Raw genomic sequence first — 16,332 nt, forward strand, 5'->3', positions numbered from 1 at the left:
GAGCACGACAGAACAGCACCCCCACCCACTGGCACCCTCTGGTCCCACCAAGACGATGGAGGGCACTGACTGCAGGGCAGATGGTGCGCTTGTGTGCCCCACCGCCACCAGGCCGCCCGCACCCCAAGGCGAGTCTGCACGCCCTTCAATGTGTGTGTGTGTGTGTGTGTGTGTGTGTGTGTGTGCTTCTCAGGATCTGAGCCCTGCCCGCCTCCCGAGAGAGCCCTCCTGCCCAGGAAACCCCGTGAGGTGCAGGGCCGCTCTCCCATTCCAGGGGCCGCGGGCTCTCAGAATCCACTCCACCGCACTGGCCTTCCAAAACCTCTGTCTCTGAACCCGGGGAATGGCCATGCAAAGCCCCGGTGCCCTGGGCTCTGATCCCCATGCCCACCCTCAGGGGAGGATGCACTTTGGAGACGTGTGTGACGTCAATGAGCCAGTCAGGCAGCAGGAAACGCGTGGTTCGGCAGGAGCTTTGCCCGCTGTGAAGCTTGCCCCAGCATGCTACCCTGTCTGTCAGACCGCAGGGTTCTGCACTCGCAAAAGGCTGTAGGGATCCCTTGGACCTCAGGTGTATTTTCACACAAGTAGACACAGATGGGACAACAGAGACACAGAGGTAGGTCTGTGGGTGAGATCGCCGCCCCAACCCCCCCTAAACCCTTCCCCCCCCTCAGCCCCCTCCGCCCCATCACGGCCCCAACCCCCTTCGGGAAATGGGATTGCCAAAGGAAACCACCTTGGAGCAACCATGAGACTGTCTCTACAGAGCTGGCTACAGGCGTTGGGACCGCACGGTGGCAGTGTGTTCGGACTCGTGCCAGGATCCCCAGTTAGACAGGAATGGGAGAAACACGTCGTCCTTCCGCTGAGTAAGGCCGAGGGACAGTCTGGAGGAGGGCAAGAAGGGTGCTCTGGGCAACGTTCTCTCTAGGTGGACAGCTGTGTGGGCAGTGCTCAGGGGATGTGGTGAGAATGATGAGGAAAGGTGAGTGCTGGCACCCTCTCCCACCCAACAGTCCCCGGCTCCCTGACACCCCTCCCCAAGCCACCTGTAGACCAGTGTCCCCAGACACCTGCTTCCTCTCCTTGCACGCCCCACAATCGCGACCTACATACACCCTGTCTGCCACTCACGGATCAAATTCCCCATCATCCTTCTTTTGTCCCCAAATCCCAAAACCTCCCGCCACCACCACCACCACCACCACCACCACCACCACCACCACCACCACCACCACCACCACCACCACCACCACCACCACCGCTGCCACCGCAGCAGCCAACACTTCCCCACCCACACCCCCAAGCGCTCAAAAGCTAACTCACTCACTCACTCACTCACTCACTCACTCACTCACACCCTCCCCAGCCTTCCACCATCCTTCCTCCCAACTGGCGGCGTCCACGCGTCCCAGGTGGGCCACCTTGGGCTCCTGAATCTTTCTCCCTCGCTAGCGTTGTCCTGCTGGCGCAAGCGCTGGCAGTGATCGTCGAGGGAACGCGCAGGGAGGTCAGCCTGGCGCGTGGTGTTGAGGGCTGAGCGGGCAGATCCTGAGAGCATAGGCACCGGGGCCGGGGACCGTAGCAGGTGCGCACGTGCGTGGCCTTGCCGGCGGCAGGGCCCGTGAAGTGGCTCAAGGTAGCCAGCGTTGGCGAGAGTAAAAGAGTGGTAGGTTGAGCGAGTGGCAAGTGTGTGTGGGGGCAGCGCCAGGCAGAAGAAAAGCTTCCCTGACCGGGAATCGAACCCGGGCCGCGGCGGTGAGAGCGCCGAATCCTAACCACTAGACCACCAGGGAACGTGGGAGCGCCTGTCCCGTCCATGCCACCTGCACTCGGAGCCCGCGCACCCATGGGCGCCCTGGCCAGCGGCCTCCCCGCCACGAGAGCACGGTGCCCTCTCCGACTTGGAGGCAGCTCCCCCAAAACACTGCGCGCCCGCCGCCTTCCCACGCAACTGGCGCGGGCAGAGCCACAGACCCAAGCTGCTCCCACACGCAACGCACTCACACCTGGCACGGAGGCCCCTGGGCTTCCCCGCAAAAGGTCGACCTACTGCGTTGGCCGGGAATCGAACCCGGGTCAACTGCTTGGAAGGCAGCTATGCTCACCACTATACCACCAACGCGGCACAGCCCGGGCTCCACCAACACCACGGCCAGCAGGCTCCCCGCCGCCAGCGGCAGCTGCTACTACCGCCGTCGCTACCGCCGCTCGCGCCTCGGCAGTCGCCGCCCGGCGCAGCCCTGTCCTTCCTGGACGCCAGGCGCCGTGCCACCCGCAGCGGCCGCTCGGGCCAGCCAAGCCCCGCTGCTCGCTCTCGCGGACCTAGCGCGCGCCCGGCCCCGGCCCCGGCCCCGGCCGCGGCCGCTGGGGGCGCCCGACCGGGCTCTCGCTGCCGCGACGCCGCAGCCCCGCGCACCCCCGCACCCGAGGCGCCCGACACCCCGACTTGGAGCGCCGGGTTTCTCCAAGGCCCTCCCTGCCTTCGGCGTCGGCTCGCGCCAGTTCCGCGGGCCTCAGCCAGGGCACAGGCGGCACTCAGGAGCAGCAGGAGGGTGATGCCCACCAGGGGGATCCCCCTACCTGCCCTGGCACCTGCGTGTGGGACTCCCTGCGAGGCCCGCGGCCAGCCTGAGCCGGATGGAGGCAGACACAGCTTTGGGACGGGCCGCTGGCCAGGCGCTTCGGACGCCAGAGAAAGAAGGCTGCTGTGGCGGGCGGGCGCGCGACTGGGCACCAGGAAGAAGGGCAGGGGAGCTGCGGCCGGAGGGTGGGCAGGCCAGGCGGGCGGCTTGGCAAGAACGGCTGGCGGGCGCCGGCCACTGGGCCTGCCTGAGAGCGGGGACCGGGTGGGCTGGTGGGTGGCCGTGGCAGAGTCCCAAAAAAAGGGACTGTGCCTCCCCGTCGGGGAATCGAACCCCGGTCTCCCGCGTGACAGGCGGGGATACTCACCACTATACTAACGAGGACGGCGGCTGCCGTCTGGGTGCCAGACCTCTCTCCGGCCGCCACCGCCACCGCCACCGCCACCGCCACCGCCGACGCCCACCCAGACGCCGTCGCTGCGCCCCCACGCCCAACACTGCTCCTCTCCCTTGGCCCACTGGCTCGCCGCGCAGAGTCCTCAACCCGCACCTCGCCCCGCACCAGCCCGACCCGCTTGCGACGCTCGCCGCGAGACACAGCCTCTCGTGCCGACTGGCGCCCGCCTCAACCCGCTGCCTGGGGCCTCCAGGGCGAGCGCCAGTGCCAGCGCGCGCGCCCGCCCGCCCGTCGCTCCGGCAGAGAGGCCCGGCGGCCCCCACTCCCGCGCGCAGGCCACAGGTGGCAGCCAGAGGAGGAGGACCAGTTTGGAGCGCAAGCCCAGCTGAGCGAGGAGAGTGCCTCGGTGCAGGATGCGGCGTCGGGGGCGGGCCCCAGCAGCCCGTCAACCCAAAGGCAGCGCACCTGGAGGCGCTGGGCCCGGGCTCAAGCACGTCGCCTGCTCCGCTGGCCACGTTCTGGCTCAGCTCCAGTGCTGGCGCCCCAGCCCAGCTTCCTTGGTGCCGCCACTCGGGCCGCCCAGGAGCGGCACCCGTGTGGGCCCCCTGGCCGAGCCAGGCGGCCGTGGGCGCTTGGGGCGAGCCGTCAGGATGGCCGAGCGGTCTAAGGCGCTGCGTTCAGGTCGCAGTCTCCCCTGGAGGCGTGGGTTCGAATCCCACTCCTGACACAGCAGCCTTTTTGGCAACAACAAACAGCCTGGACCCACCCGCCGCACACACACCCCTCTCCGGGCCGGCAGGCCACTGGCGCTCCTTGCGCCTCTCCAGCCGCCAGCGCCGGCCACGGGCGGGTCTCGCCGCCCCATCTGCACAGCGCTGACAGATGTGCTCCTACTGCAGCTCCCGCACACCTTCAATCCTCTGGCTTGGACAACCACAGGCCCCTCCAGGACCCCAGCCCCACCCCCACCCCCGCGGGCGCCACACGCCACCTTCAGCCGGGGAGCCTCAGCCGGGGATCCTTAGCAAGGGTCCACGCAGAGCGCTCGGCCCCGCAGCGCTCGCCACCCGATCCCACGGGATCGCACAGCCCCAGTGCGCGCGTGGGCCGGACCTCACTCGCCCGGCTCACGCGCGGGCTGGGGCCTTTCTTCTGCCGACGTGCCGCCTCGGGAAGCGACGGGCACAGGGGCATCGGCGCGGCCACCACCCGTTCCCTCCCCCTCCCGGCCCCCAGCGAAGTGGGTCGGTCGCTGTTGGGGGCGGGGGGGTCACTGCTGGGACCGCCGCGGGAACCTTGGCCGCGCTGCTTGGGCTCCGCCAGCGAGCCGGCGAGCGGCAGCGCGCGCGCACGGGACCCGTCTTCTTGCGACTCTGGGCGTCCTCCCAACGTCTGCCTGCCACAAGACTGCCCTTCGGTCTCGCTAGGTCGGGACCCTGCGCATGCCTGGGCTCCAAGCTCCAGGGCCGCCTGTACCCCGGCGCACCACTGGCTGTCGCCTGCACTGCTACTCAAGGGGAGTGGGGGTCCCAACGCCACGTCCCCACGCCATGTCGCGCCCACTCTCCCTCCCACTGCCAGCTCCGCTCCCGCTCCCACCACCACTCGCACCCGCGCCCAAGAACTCGCCCGGTAGGCCAGTCGGGCAGTGAGCAGTGTCTGGCGCTCCTCCACCAGTGGCAGCGGGGCGGCCGGGAGGAGGCAGGCCCACAGGCTGCAGCTGGCAGACTGTCGAGGAGGTAGCAGCGCATGGGTGGTTCAGTGGTAGAATTCTCGCCTGCCACGCGGGAGGCCCGGGTTCGATTCCCGGCCCATGCAGCCCACGGTCCCCTTTTGGTCCTGCCACATCAAAGGCTCACGGAGGGCTGCTCTGACCTCAGCTCTGCTCAGCTCTGACAAGCCCACACCCAGTCTCGCTTACCCCCTTCTCTTGGCTGCCGCTGCCCGCTGCCCGCTGCCCACGACGCCCGCCTCTGCAGAGACCAAGGACCCAAAGGCCCTACCAGCGCACCCCTCGCCAGCACGCTCCACCCGCCGCCATCCCTGCCGCGCCCCACCTCCAACCACCCTTCTTTCTGCCCAGCCTCCCCGTTTCCTTTCTGGTCTTCAGGATCCCACACAACCTTCACCTCACGTTTCCCTTCAGTCCCAGACAGCATGCTAAAACACTCTGAAGCAGCGGCCCTTCAGGGCTCGACACCCTTCCCATCTCCGCGGCGCAATCCTGCTCACACTGCAAAAAACGACCCCATCCTTCCCAGGAAGGCCCACGCACGCACTCAAACTCCACAGAGAGATTCGGTCCTTTGGGCTACATGCTGATCACGGTCCCTCTCCCACCACAGACCAAGGACAGTCCCTATTGCAGAGGCACTCTGCCACACCTAGCCACCACCTCTTCTTCAATCTGCCCATTGCCATAGTGCCTGGGTCCCCTCGCCTGACTTTGGGTGGACGGTCTGTGGGGTCATTTGTTCACACGTGAGTGGAGGGCTGAAGGAGGAGAGGGGTGGGGGAGGCTATTTCAACCTGCACGGAGTCTGCCCAAGGCCCACCCGCCCCCACGCCCGACGCCCATCCATCCCAAGCACCCGCCTCACACGCTACTCCAGCCAGTTGAGTGTGTGCTACCCCTTGCCTGCCCTTTCCTCATATTTTCTCCCTCCCCTGCCCTCCCCTCCCCTCCCCTCCCCTCTCCTCCCCTTCCCTTCCCTTCCCATCCCATCAATCTCCGCCACTGTTTCTGCCTTTGCTCCCGCGCCTCTCTAGCTCACTGAATCTCACTCTCATTCTTGATGCCCCTTGGGCTCCCTTGCCCTCCATCTGCCCCCCACTGGTTCACCTGAGCTACTTGCCCAGTGACACGCCCTGGTTGCCAGCTTGACTGGGGTTGGTAGTGGTGGGAGTAGTCTAAGTAGGGCGGCGGTGGGGGTGCGGGGTGGGGGGGATTTGGGGCTGTTTGAGAGGTACCAGAGAGTATGTGGGACTGGGGAGTGGGACAGAAAGGCACAGGAGAGACACGACCGGGCTGTGGTCCTTTCTCGAGGCTTAGTCTTGAGGGCCCACCTTAAGCCGACAGGTTTGCCATCTACTTTGCAGCCTGTGACCGGCTAACTCGCACCTCTCTCAAATAAATACCGAGCCCGGCCACCCATGCGTTTCTAGATGCTCTCCTCGCCCCCACCCCTCCGACACCCTCTCTGCAATCCTCCCCACCCCTACCCCACCGTGCCCCGATGAACCCACGGCCTCCACAGAGCCAGTGTGCCAGTGGTGCGCAAGAACAATTCTGTTAGCCCTTGCTGTCTTCGCGGCTGCTGTGCCTCCCTGGTCTCCTTCTCTCACCCCACTCCCCACCCCCCAGCACTCAACCAGCACCCTTGCCCTCCTGGCCCTTGTCACAAGCCCATGGCACAAGCCAAGAGCACGACAGAACAGCACCCCCACCCACTGGCACCCTCTGGTCCCACCAAGACGATGGAGGGCACTGACTGCAGGGCAGATGGTGCGCTTGTGTGCCCCACCGCCACCAGGCCGCCCGCACCCCAAGGCGAGTCTGCACGCCCTTCAATGTGTGTGTGTGTGTGTGTGTGTGTGTGTGTGCTTCTCAGGATCTGAGCCCTGCCCGCCTCCCGAGAGAGCCCTCCTGCCCAGGAAACCCCGTGAGGTGCAGGGCCGCTCTCCCATTCCAGGGGCCGCGGGCTCTCAGAATCCACTCCACCGCACTGGCCTTCCAAAACCTCTGTCTCTGAACCCGGGGAATGGCCATGCAAAGCCCCGGTGCCCTGGGCTCTGATCCCCATGCCCACCCTCAGGGGAGGATGCACTTTGGAGACGTGTGTGACGTCAATGAGCCAGTCAGGCAGCAGGAAACGCGTGGTTCGGCAGGAGCTTTGCCCGCTGTGAAGCTTGCCCCAGCATGCTACCCTGTCTGTCAGACCGCAGGGTTCTGCACTCGCAAAAGGCTGTAGGGATCCCTTGGACCTCAGGTGTATTTTCACACAAGTAGACACAGATGGGACAACAGAGACACAGAGGTAGGTCTGTGGGTGAGATCGCCGCCCCAACCCCCCCTAAACCCTTCCCCCCCCTCAGCCCCCTCCGCCCCATCACGGCCCCAACCCCCTTCGGGAAATGGGATTGCCAAAGGAAACCACCTTGGAGCAACCATGAGACTGTCTCTACAGAGCTGGCTACAGGCGTTGGGACCGCACGGTGGCAGTGTGTTCGGACTCGTGCCAGGATCCCCAGTTAGACAGGAATGGGAGAAACACGTCGTCCTTCCGCTGAGTAAGGCCGAGGGACAGTCTGGAGGAGGGCAAGAAGGGTGCTCTGGGCAACGTTCTCTCTAGGTGGACAGCTGTGTGGGCAGTGCTCAGGGGATGTGGTGAGAATGATGAGGAAAGGTGAGTGCTGGCACCCTCTCCCACCCAACAGTCCCCGGCTCCCTGACACCCCTCCCCAAGCCACCTGTAGACCAGTGTCCCCAGACACCTGCTTCCTCTCCTTGCACGCCCCACAATCGCGACCTACATACACCCTGTCTGCCACTCACGGATCAAATTCCCCATCATCCTTCTTTTGTCCCCAAATCCCAAAACCTCCCGCCACCACCACCACCACCACCACCACCACCACCACCACCACCACCACCACCACCACCACCACCACCACCACCACCGCTGCCACCGCAGCAGCCAACACTTCCCCACCCACACCCCCAAGCGCTCAAAAGCTAACTCACTCACTCACTCACTCACTCACTCACTCACTCACACCCTCCCCAGCCTTCCACCATCCTTCCTCCCAACTGGCGGCGTCCACGCGTCCCAGGTGGGCCACCTTGGGCTCCTGAATCTTTCTCCCTCGCTAGCGTTGTCCTGCTGGCGCAAGCGCTGGCAGTGATCGTCGAGGGAACGCGCAGGGAGGTCAGCCTGGCGCGTGGTGTTGAGGGCTGAGCGGGCAGATCCTGAGAGCATAGGCACCGGGGCCGGGGACCGTAGCAGGTGCGCACGTGCGTGGCCTTGCCGGCGGCAGGGCCCGTGAAGTGGCTCAAGGTAGCCAGCGTTGGCGAGAGTAAAAGAGTGGTAGGTTGAGCGAGTGGCAAGTGTGTGTGGGGGCAGCGCCAGGCAGAAGAAAAGCTTCCCTGACCGGGAATCGAACCCGGGCCGCGGCGGTGAGAGCGCCGAATCCTAACCACTAGACCACCAGGGAGCGTGGGAGCGCCTGTCCCGTCCATGCCACCTGCACTCGGAGCCCGCGCACCCATGGGCGCCCTGGCCAGCGGCCTCCCCGCCACGAGAGCACGGTGCCCTCTCCGACTTGGAGGCAGCTCCCCCAAAACACTGCGCGCCCGCCGCCTTCCCACGCAACTGGCGCGGGCAAAGCCACAGACCCAAGCTGCTCCCACATGCAACGCACTCACACCTGGCACGGAGGCCCCTGGGCTTCCCCGCAAAAGGTCGACCTACTGCGTTGGCCGGGAATCGAACCCGGGTCAACTGCTTGGAAGGCAGCTATGCTCACCACTATACCACCAACGCGGCACAGCCCGGGCTCCACCAACACCACGGCCAGCAGGCTCCCCGCCGCCAGCGGCAGCTGCTACTACCGCCGTCGCTACCGCCGCTCGCGCCTCGGCAGCCGCCGCCCGGCGCAGCCCTGTCCTTCCTGGACGCCAGGCGCCGTGCCACCCGCAGCGGCCGCTCGGGCCAGCCAAGCCCCGCTGCTCGCTCTCGCGGACCTAGCGCGCGCCCGGCCCCGGCCCCGGCCCCGGCCCCGGCCGCGGCCGCTGGGGGCGCCCGACCGGGCTCTCGCTGCCCCGACGCCGCAGCCCCGCGCACCCCCGCACCCGAGGCGCCCGACACCCCGACTTGGAGCGCCGGGTTTCTCCAAGGCCCTCCCTGCCTTCGGCGTCGGCTCGCGCCAGTTCCGCGGGCCTCAGCCAGGGCACAGGCGGCACTCAGGAGCAGCAGGAGGGTGATGCCCACCAGGGGGATCCCCCTACCTGCCCTGGCACCTGCGTGTGGGACTCCCTGCGAGGCCCGCGGCCAGCCTGAGCCGGATGGAGGCAGACACAGCTTTGGGACGGGCCGCTGGCCAGGCGCTTCGGACGCCAGAGAAAGAAGGCTGCTGTGGCGGGCGGGCGCGCGACTGGGCACCAGGAAGAAGGGCAGGGGAGCTGCGGCCGGAGGGTGGGCAGGCCAGGCGGGCGGCTTGGCAAGAACGGCTGGCGGGCGCCGGCCACTGGGCCTGCCTGAGAGCGGGGACCGGGTGGGCTGGTGGGTGGCCGTGGCAGAGTCCCAAAAAAAGGGACTGTGCCTCCCCGTCGGGGAATCGAACCCCGGTCTCCCGCGTGACAGGCGGGGATACTCACCACTATACTAACGAGGACGGCGGCTGCCGTCTGGGTGCCAGACCTCTCTCCGGCCGCCACCGCCACCGCCACCGCCACCGCCACCGCCGACGCCCACCCAGACGCCGTCGCTGCGCCCCCACGCCCAACACTGCTCCTCTCCCTTGGCCCACTGGCTCGCCGCGCAGAGTCCTCAACCCGCACCTCGCCCCGCACCAGCCCGACCCGCTTGCGACGCTCGCCGCGAGACACAGCCTCTCGTGCCGACTGGCGCCCGCCTCAACCCGCTGCCTGGGGCCTCCAGGGCGAGCGCCAGTGCCAGCGCGCGCGCCCGCCCGCCCGTCGCTCCGGCAGAGAGGCCCGGCGGCCCCCACTCCCGCGCGCAGGCCACAGGTGGCAGCCAGAGGAGGAGGACCAGTTTGGAGCGCAAGCCCAGCTGAGCGAGGAGAGTGCCTCGGTGCAGGATGCGGCGTCGGGGGCGGGCCCCAGCAGCCCGTCAACCCAAAGGCAGCGCACCTGGAGGCGCTGGGCCCGGGCTCAAGCACGTCGCCTGCTCCGCTGGCCACGTTCTGGCTCAGCTCCAGTGCTGGCGCCCCAGCCCAGCTTCCTTGGTGCCGCCACTCGGGCCGCCCAGGAGCGGCACCCGTGTGGGCCCCCTGGCCGAGCCAGGCGGCCGTGGGCGCTTGGGGCGAGCCGTCAGGATGGCCGAGCGGTCTAAGGCGCTGCGTTCAGGTCGCAGTCTCCCCTGGAGGCGTGGGTTCGAATCCCACTCCTGACACAGCAGCCTTTTTGGCAACAACAAACAGCCTGGACCCACCCGCCGCACACACACCCCTCTCCGGGCCGGCAGGCCACTGGCGCTCCTTGCGCCTCTCCAGCCGCCAGCGCCGGCCACGGGCGGGTCTCGCCGCCCCATCTGCACAGCGCTGACAGATGTGCTCCTACTGCAGCTCCCGCACACCTTCAATCCTCTGGCTTGGACAACCACAGGCCCCTCCAGGACCCCAGCCCCACCCCCACCCCCGCGGGCGCCACACGCCACCTTCAGCCGGGGAGCCTCAGCCGGGGATCCTTAGCAAGGGTCCACGCAGAGCGCTCGGCCCCGCAGCGCTCGCCACCCGATCCCACGGGATCGCACAGCCCCAGTGCGCGCGTGGGCCGGACCTCACTCGCCCGGCTCACGCGCGGGCTGGGGCCTTTCTTCTGCCGACGTGCCGCCTCGGGAAGCGACGGGCACAGGGGCATCGGCGCGGCCACCACCCGTTCCCTCCCCCTCCCGGCCCCCAGCGAAGTGGGTCGGTCGCTGTTGGGGGCGGGGGGGTCACTGCTGGGACCGCCGCGGGAACCTTGGCCGCGCTGCTTGGGCTCCGCCAGCGAGCCGGCGAGCGGCAGCGCGCGCGCACGGGACCCGTCTTCTTGCGACTCTGGGCGTCCTCCCAACGTCTGCCTGCCACAAGACTGCCCTTCGGTCTCGCTAGGTCGGGACCCTGCGCATGCCTGGGCTCCAAGCTCCAGGGCCGCCTGTACCCCGGCGCACCACTGGCTGTCGCCTGCACTGCTACTCAAGGGGAGTGGGGGTCCCAACGCCACGTCCCCACGCCATGTCGCGCCCACTCTCCCTCCCACTGCCAGCTCCGCTCCCGCTCCCACCACCACTCGCACCCGCGCCCAAGAACTCGCCCGGTAGGCCAGTCGGGCAGTGAGCAGTGTCTGGCGCTCCTCCACCAGTGGCAGCGGGGCGGCCGGGAGGAGGCAGGCCCACAGGCTGCAGCTGGCAGACTGTCGAGGAGGTAGCAGCGCATGGGTGGTTCAGTGGTAGAATTCTCGCCTGCCACGCGGGAGGCCCGGGTTCGATTCCCGGCCCATGCAGCCCACGGTCCCCTTTTGGTCCTGCCACATCAAAGGCTCACGGAGGGCTGCTCTGACCTCAGCTCTGCTCAGCTCTGACAAGCCCACACCCAGTCTCGCTTACCCCCTTCTCTTGGCTGCCGCTGCCCGCTGCCCGCTGCCCGCTGCCCACGACGCCCGCCTCTGCAGAGACCAAGGACCCAAAGGCCCTACCAGCGCACCCCTCGCCAGCACGCTCCACCCGCCGCCATCCCTGCCGCGCCCCACCTCCAACCACCCTTCTTTCTGCCCAGCCTCCCCGTTTCCTTTCTGGTCTTCAGGATCCCACACAACCTTCACCTCACGTTTCCCTTCAGTCCCAGACAGCATGCTAAAACACTCTGAAGCAGCGGCCCTTCAGGGCTCGACACCCTTCCCATCTCCGCGGCGCAATCCTGCTCACACTGCAAAAAACGACCCCATCCTTCCCAGGAAGGCCCACGCACGCACTCAAACTCCACAGAGAGATTCGGTCCTTTGGGCTACATGCTGATCACGGTCCCTCTCCCACCACAGACCAAGGACAGTCCCTATTGCAGAGGCACTCTGCCACACCTAGCCACCACCTCTTCTTCAATCTGCCCATTGCCATAGTGCCTGGGTCCCCTCGCCTGACTTTGGGTGGACGGTCTGTGGGGTCATTTGTTCACACGTGAGTGGAGGGCTGAAGGAGGAGAGGGGTGGGGGAGGCTATTTCAACCTGCACGGAGTCTGCCCAAGGCCCACCCGCCCCCACGCCCGACGCCCATCCATCCCAAGCACCCGCCTCACACGCTACTCCAGCCAGTTGAGTGTGTGCTACCCCTTGCCTGCCCTTTCCTCATATTTTCTCCCTCCCCTGCCCTCCCCTCCCCTCCCCTCCCCTCTCCTCCCCTTCCCTTCCCTTCCCATCCCATCAATCTCCGCCACTGTTTCTGCCTTTGCTCCCGCGCCTCTCTAGCTCACTGAATCTCACTCTCATTCTTGATGCCCCTTGGGCTCCCTTGCCCTCCATCTGCCCCCCACTGGTTCACCTGAGCTACTTGCCCAGTGACACGCCCTGGTTGCCAGCTTGACTGGGGTTGGTAGTGGTGGGAGTAGTCTAAGTAGGGCGGCGGTGGGGGTGCGGGGTGGGGGGGATTTGGGGCTGTTTGAGAGGTACCAGAGAGTATGTGGGACTGGGGAGTGGGACAGAAAGGCACAGGAGAGACACGACCGGGCTGTGGTCCTTTCTCGAGGCTTAGTCTTGAGGGCCCACCTTAAGCCGACAGGTTTGCCATCTACTTTGCAGCCTGTGACCGGCTAACTCGCACCTCTCTCAAATAAATACCGAGCCCGGCCACCCATGCGTTTCTAGATGCTCTCCTCGCCCCCACCCCTCCGACACCCTCTCTGCAATCCTCCCCACCCCTACCCCACCGTGCCCCGATGAACCCACGGCCTCCACAGAGCCAGTGTGCCAGTGGTGCGCAAGAACAATTCTGTTAGCCCTTGCTGTCTTCGCGGCTGCTGTGCCTCCCTGGTCTCCTTCTCTCACCCCACTCCCCACCCCCCAGCACTCAACCAGCACCCTTGCCCTCCTGGCCCTTGTCACAAGCCCATGGCACAAGCCAAGAGCACGACAGAACAGCACCCCCACCCACTGGCACCCTCTGGTCCCACCAAGACGATGGAGGGCACTGACTGCAGGGCAGATGGTGCGCTTGTGTGCCCCACCGCCACCAGGCCGCCCGCACCCCAAGGCGAGTCTGCACGCCCTTCAATGTGTGTGTGTGTGTGTGTGTGTGTGTGTGTGTGTGTGCTTCTCAGGATCTGAGCCCTGCCCGCCTCCCGAGAGAGCCCTCCTGCCCAGGAAACCCCGTGAGGTGCAGGGCCGCTCTCCCATTCCAGGGGCCGCGGGCTCTCAGAATCCACTCCACCGCACTGGCCTTCCAAAACCTCTGTCTCTGAACCCGGGGAATGGCCATGCAAAGCCCCGGTGCCCTGGGCTCTGATCCCCATGCCCACCCTCAGGGGAGGATGCACTTTGGAGACGTGTGTGACGTCAATGAGCCAGTCAGGCAGCAGGAAACGCGTGGTTCGGCAGGAGCTTTGCCCGCTGTGAAGCTTGCCCCAGCATGCTACCCTGTCTGTCAGACCGCAGGGTTCTGCACTCGCAAAAGGCTGTAGGGATCCCTTGGACCTCAGGTGTATTTTCACACAAGTAGACACAGATGGGACAACAGAGACACAGAGGTAGGTCTGTGGGTGAGATCGCCGCCCCAACCCCCCCTAAACCCTTCCCCCCCCTCAGCCCCCTCCGCCCCATCACGGCCCCAACCCCCTTCGGGAAATGGGATTGCCAAAGGAAACCACCTTGGAGCAACCATGAGACTGTCTCTACAGAGCTGGCTACAGGCGTTGGGACCGCACGGTGGCAGTGTGTTCGGACTCGTGCCAGGATCCCCAGTTAGACAGGAATGGGAGAAACACGTCGTCCTTCCGCTGAGTAAGGCCGAGGGACAGTCTGGAGGAGGGCAAGAAGGGTGCTCTGGGCAACGTTCTCTCTAGGTGGACAGCTGTGTGGGCAGTGCTCAGGGGATGTGGTGAGAATGATGAGGAAAGGTGAGTGCTGGCACCCTCTCCCACCCAACAGTCCCCGGCTCCCTGACACCCCTCCCCAAGCCACCTGTAGACCAGTGTCCCCAGACACCTGCTTCCTCTCCTTGCACGCCCCACAATCGCGACCTACATACACCCTGTCTGCCACTCACGGATCAAATTCCCCATCATCCTTCTTTTGTCCCCAAATCCCAAAACCTCCCGCCACCACCACCACCACCACCACCACCACCACCACCACCACCACCACCACCACCACCACCACCACCACCACCACCACCGCTGCCACCGCAGCAGCCAACACTTCCCCACCCACACCCCCAAGCGCTCAAAAGCTAACTCACTCACTCACTCACTCACTCACTCACTCACTCACACCCTCCCCAGCCTTCCACCATCCTTCCTCCCAACTGGCGGCGTCCACGCGTCCCAGGTGGGCCACCTTGGGCTCCTGAATCTTTCTCCCTCGCTAGCGTTGTCCTGCTGGCGCAAGCGCTGGCAGTGATCGTCGAGGGAACGCGCAGGGAGGTCAGCCTGGCGCGTGGTGTTGAGGGCTGAGCGGGCAGATCCTGAGAGCATAGGCACCGGGGCCGGGGACCGTAGCAGGTGCGCACGTGCGTGGCCTTGCCGGCGGCAGGGCCCGTGAAGTGGCTCAAGGTAGCCAGCGTTGGCGAGAGTAAAAGAGTGGTAGGTTGAGCGAGTGGCAAGTGTGTGTGGGGGCAGCGCCAGGCAGAAGAAAAGCTTCCCTGACCGGGAATCGAACCCGGGCCGCGGCGGTGAGAGCGCCGAATCCTAACCACTAGACCACCAGGGAACGTGGGAGCGCCTGTCCCGTCCATGCCACCTGCACTCGGAGCCCGCGCACCCATGGGCGCCCTGGCCAGCGGCCTCCCCGCCACGAGAGCACGGTGCCCTCTCCGACTTGGAGGCAGCTCCCCCAAAACACTGCGCGCCCGCCGCCTTCCCACGCAACTGGCGCGGGCAGAGCCACAGACCCAAGCTGCTCCCACACGCAACGCACTCACACCTGGCACGGAGGCCCCTGGGCTTCCCCGCAAAAGGTCGACCTACTGCGTTGGCCGGGAATCGAACCCGGGTCAACTGCTTGGAAGGCAGCTATGCTCACCACTATACCACCAACGCGGCACAGCCCGGGCTCCACCAACACCACGGCCAGCAGGCTCCCCGCCGCCAGCGGCAGCTGCTACTACCGCCGTCGCTACCGCCGCTCGCGCCTCGGCAGTCGCCGCCCGGCGCAGCCCTGTCCTTCCTGGACGCCAGGCGCCGTGCCACCCGCAGCGGCCGCTCGGGCCAGCCAAGCCCCGCTGCTCGCTCTCGCGGACCTAGCGCGCGCCCGGCCCCGGCCCCGGCCCCGGCCGCGGCCGCTGGGGGCGCCCGACCGGGCTCTCGCTGCCGCGACGCCGCAGCCCCGCGCACCCCCGCACCCGAGGCGCCCGACACCCCGACTTGGAGCGCCGGGTTTCTCCAAGGCCCTCCCTGCCTTCGGCGTCGGCTCGCGCCAGTTCCGCGGGCCTCAGCCAGGGCACAGGCGGCACTCAGGAGCAGCAGGAGGGTGATGCCCACCAGGGGGATCCCCCTACCTGCCCTGGCACCTGCGTGTGGGACTCCCTGCGAGGCCCGCGGCCAGCCTGAGCCGGATGGAGGCAGACACAGCTTTGGGACGGGCCGCTGGCCAGGCGCTTCGGACGCCAGAGAAAGAAGGCTGCTGTGGCGGGCGGGCGCGCGACTGGGCACCAGGAAGAAGGGCAGGGGAGCTGCGGCCGGAGGGTGGGCAGGCCAGGCGGGCGGCTTGGCAAGAACGGCTGGCGGGCGCCGGCCACTGGGCCTGCCTGAGAGCGGGGACCGGGTGGGCTGGTGGGTGGCCGTGGCAGAGTCCCAAAAAAAGGGACTGTGCCTCCCCGTCGGGGAATCGAACCCCGGTCTCCCGCGTGACAGGCGGGGATACTCACCACTATACTAACGAGGACGGCGGCTGCCGTCTGGGTGCCAGACCTCTCTCCGGCCGCCACCGCCACCGCCACCGCCACCGCCACCGCCGACGCCCACCCAGACGCCGTCGCTGCGCCCCCACGCCCAACACTGCTCCTCTCCCTTGGCCCACTGGCTCGCCGCGCAGAGTCCTCAACCCGCACCTCGCCCCGCACCAGCCCGACCCGCTTGCGACGCTCGCCGCGAGACACAGCCTCTCGTGCCGACTGGCGCCCGCCTCAACCCGCTGCCTGGGGCCTCCAGGGCGAGCGCCAGTGCCAGCGCGCGCGCCCGCCCGCCCGTCGCTCCGGCAGAGAGGCCCGGCGGCCCCCACTCCCGCGCGCAGGCCACAGGTGGCAGCCAGAGGAGGAGGACCAGTTTGGAGCGCAAGCCCAGCTGAGCGAGGAGAGTGCCTCGGTGCAGGATGCGGCGTCGGGGGCGGGCCCCAGCAGCCCGTCAACCCAAAGGCAGCGCACCTGGAGGCGCTGGGCCCGGGCTCAAGCACGTCGCCTGCTCCGCTGGCCACGTTCTGGCTC

General features: G+C 67.2%; 9 non-coding genes across 9 annotated transcripts; all 9 read right to left on the reverse strand.

Annotated features, from left to right (window-relative positions):
- Window positions 1-1,727: 1,727 nt before the first annotated feature.
- Window positions 1,728-1,799, reverse strand: TRNAE-CUC (transfer RNA glutamic acid (anticodon CUC)). Its single transcript has one exon. It is a non-coding gene; the product is annotated as a tRNA-Glu (tRNA).
- Window positions 1,800-2,056: 257 nt separating this feature from the next.
- On the reverse strand, window positions 2,057-2,128 carry TRNAG-UCC (transfer RNA glycine (anticodon UCC)). Its single transcript has one exon. It is a non-coding gene; the product is annotated as a tRNA-Gly (tRNA).
- Window positions 2,129-2,900: 772 nt separating this feature from the next.
- TRNAD-GUC (transfer RNA aspartic acid (anticodon GUC)) lies at window positions 2,901-2,972 on the reverse strand. The gene has a single exon. It is a non-coding gene; the product is annotated as a tRNA-Asp (tRNA).
- Window positions 2,973-8,127: 5,155 nt separating this feature from the next.
- Window positions 8,128-8,199, reverse strand: TRNAE-CUC (transfer RNA glutamic acid (anticodon CUC)). Its single transcript has one exon. It is a non-coding gene; the product is annotated as a tRNA-Glu (tRNA).
- A 257-nt stretch (window positions 8,200-8,456) lies between these two features.
- On the reverse strand, window positions 8,457-8,528 carry TRNAG-UCC (transfer RNA glycine (anticodon UCC)). The gene has a single exon. It is a non-coding gene; the product is annotated as a tRNA-Gly (tRNA).
- A 778-nt stretch (window positions 8,529-9,306) lies between these two features.
- On the reverse strand, window positions 9,307-9,378 carry TRNAD-GUC (transfer RNA aspartic acid (anticodon GUC)). Its single transcript has one exon. It is a non-coding gene; the product is annotated as a tRNA-Asp (tRNA).
- A 5,171-nt stretch (window positions 9,379-14,549) lies between these two features.
- Window positions 14,550-14,621, reverse strand: TRNAE-CUC (transfer RNA glutamic acid (anticodon CUC)). Its single transcript has one exon. It is a non-coding gene; the product is annotated as a tRNA-Glu (tRNA).
- A 257-nt stretch (window positions 14,622-14,878) lies between these two features.
- On the reverse strand, window positions 14,879-14,950 carry TRNAG-UCC (transfer RNA glycine (anticodon UCC)). The gene has a single exon. It is a non-coding gene; the product is annotated as a tRNA-Gly (tRNA).
- Window positions 14,951-15,722: 772 nt separating this feature from the next.
- On the reverse strand, window positions 15,723-15,794 carry TRNAD-GUC (transfer RNA aspartic acid (anticodon GUC)). The gene has a single exon. It is a non-coding gene; the product is annotated as a tRNA-Asp (tRNA).
- Between the last annotated feature and the right edge of the window lie 538 nt (window positions 15,795-16,332).

Source organism: Tenrec ecaudatus, chromosome 1 (genome assembly GCF_050624435.1).
Source record: "Tenrec ecaudatus isolate mTenEca1 chromosome 1, mTenEca1.hap1, whole genome shotgun sequence".
Taxonomy (NCBI): Eukaryota; Metazoa; Chordata; class Mammalia; order Afrosoricida; family Tenrecidae; genus Tenrec; species Tenrec ecaudatus.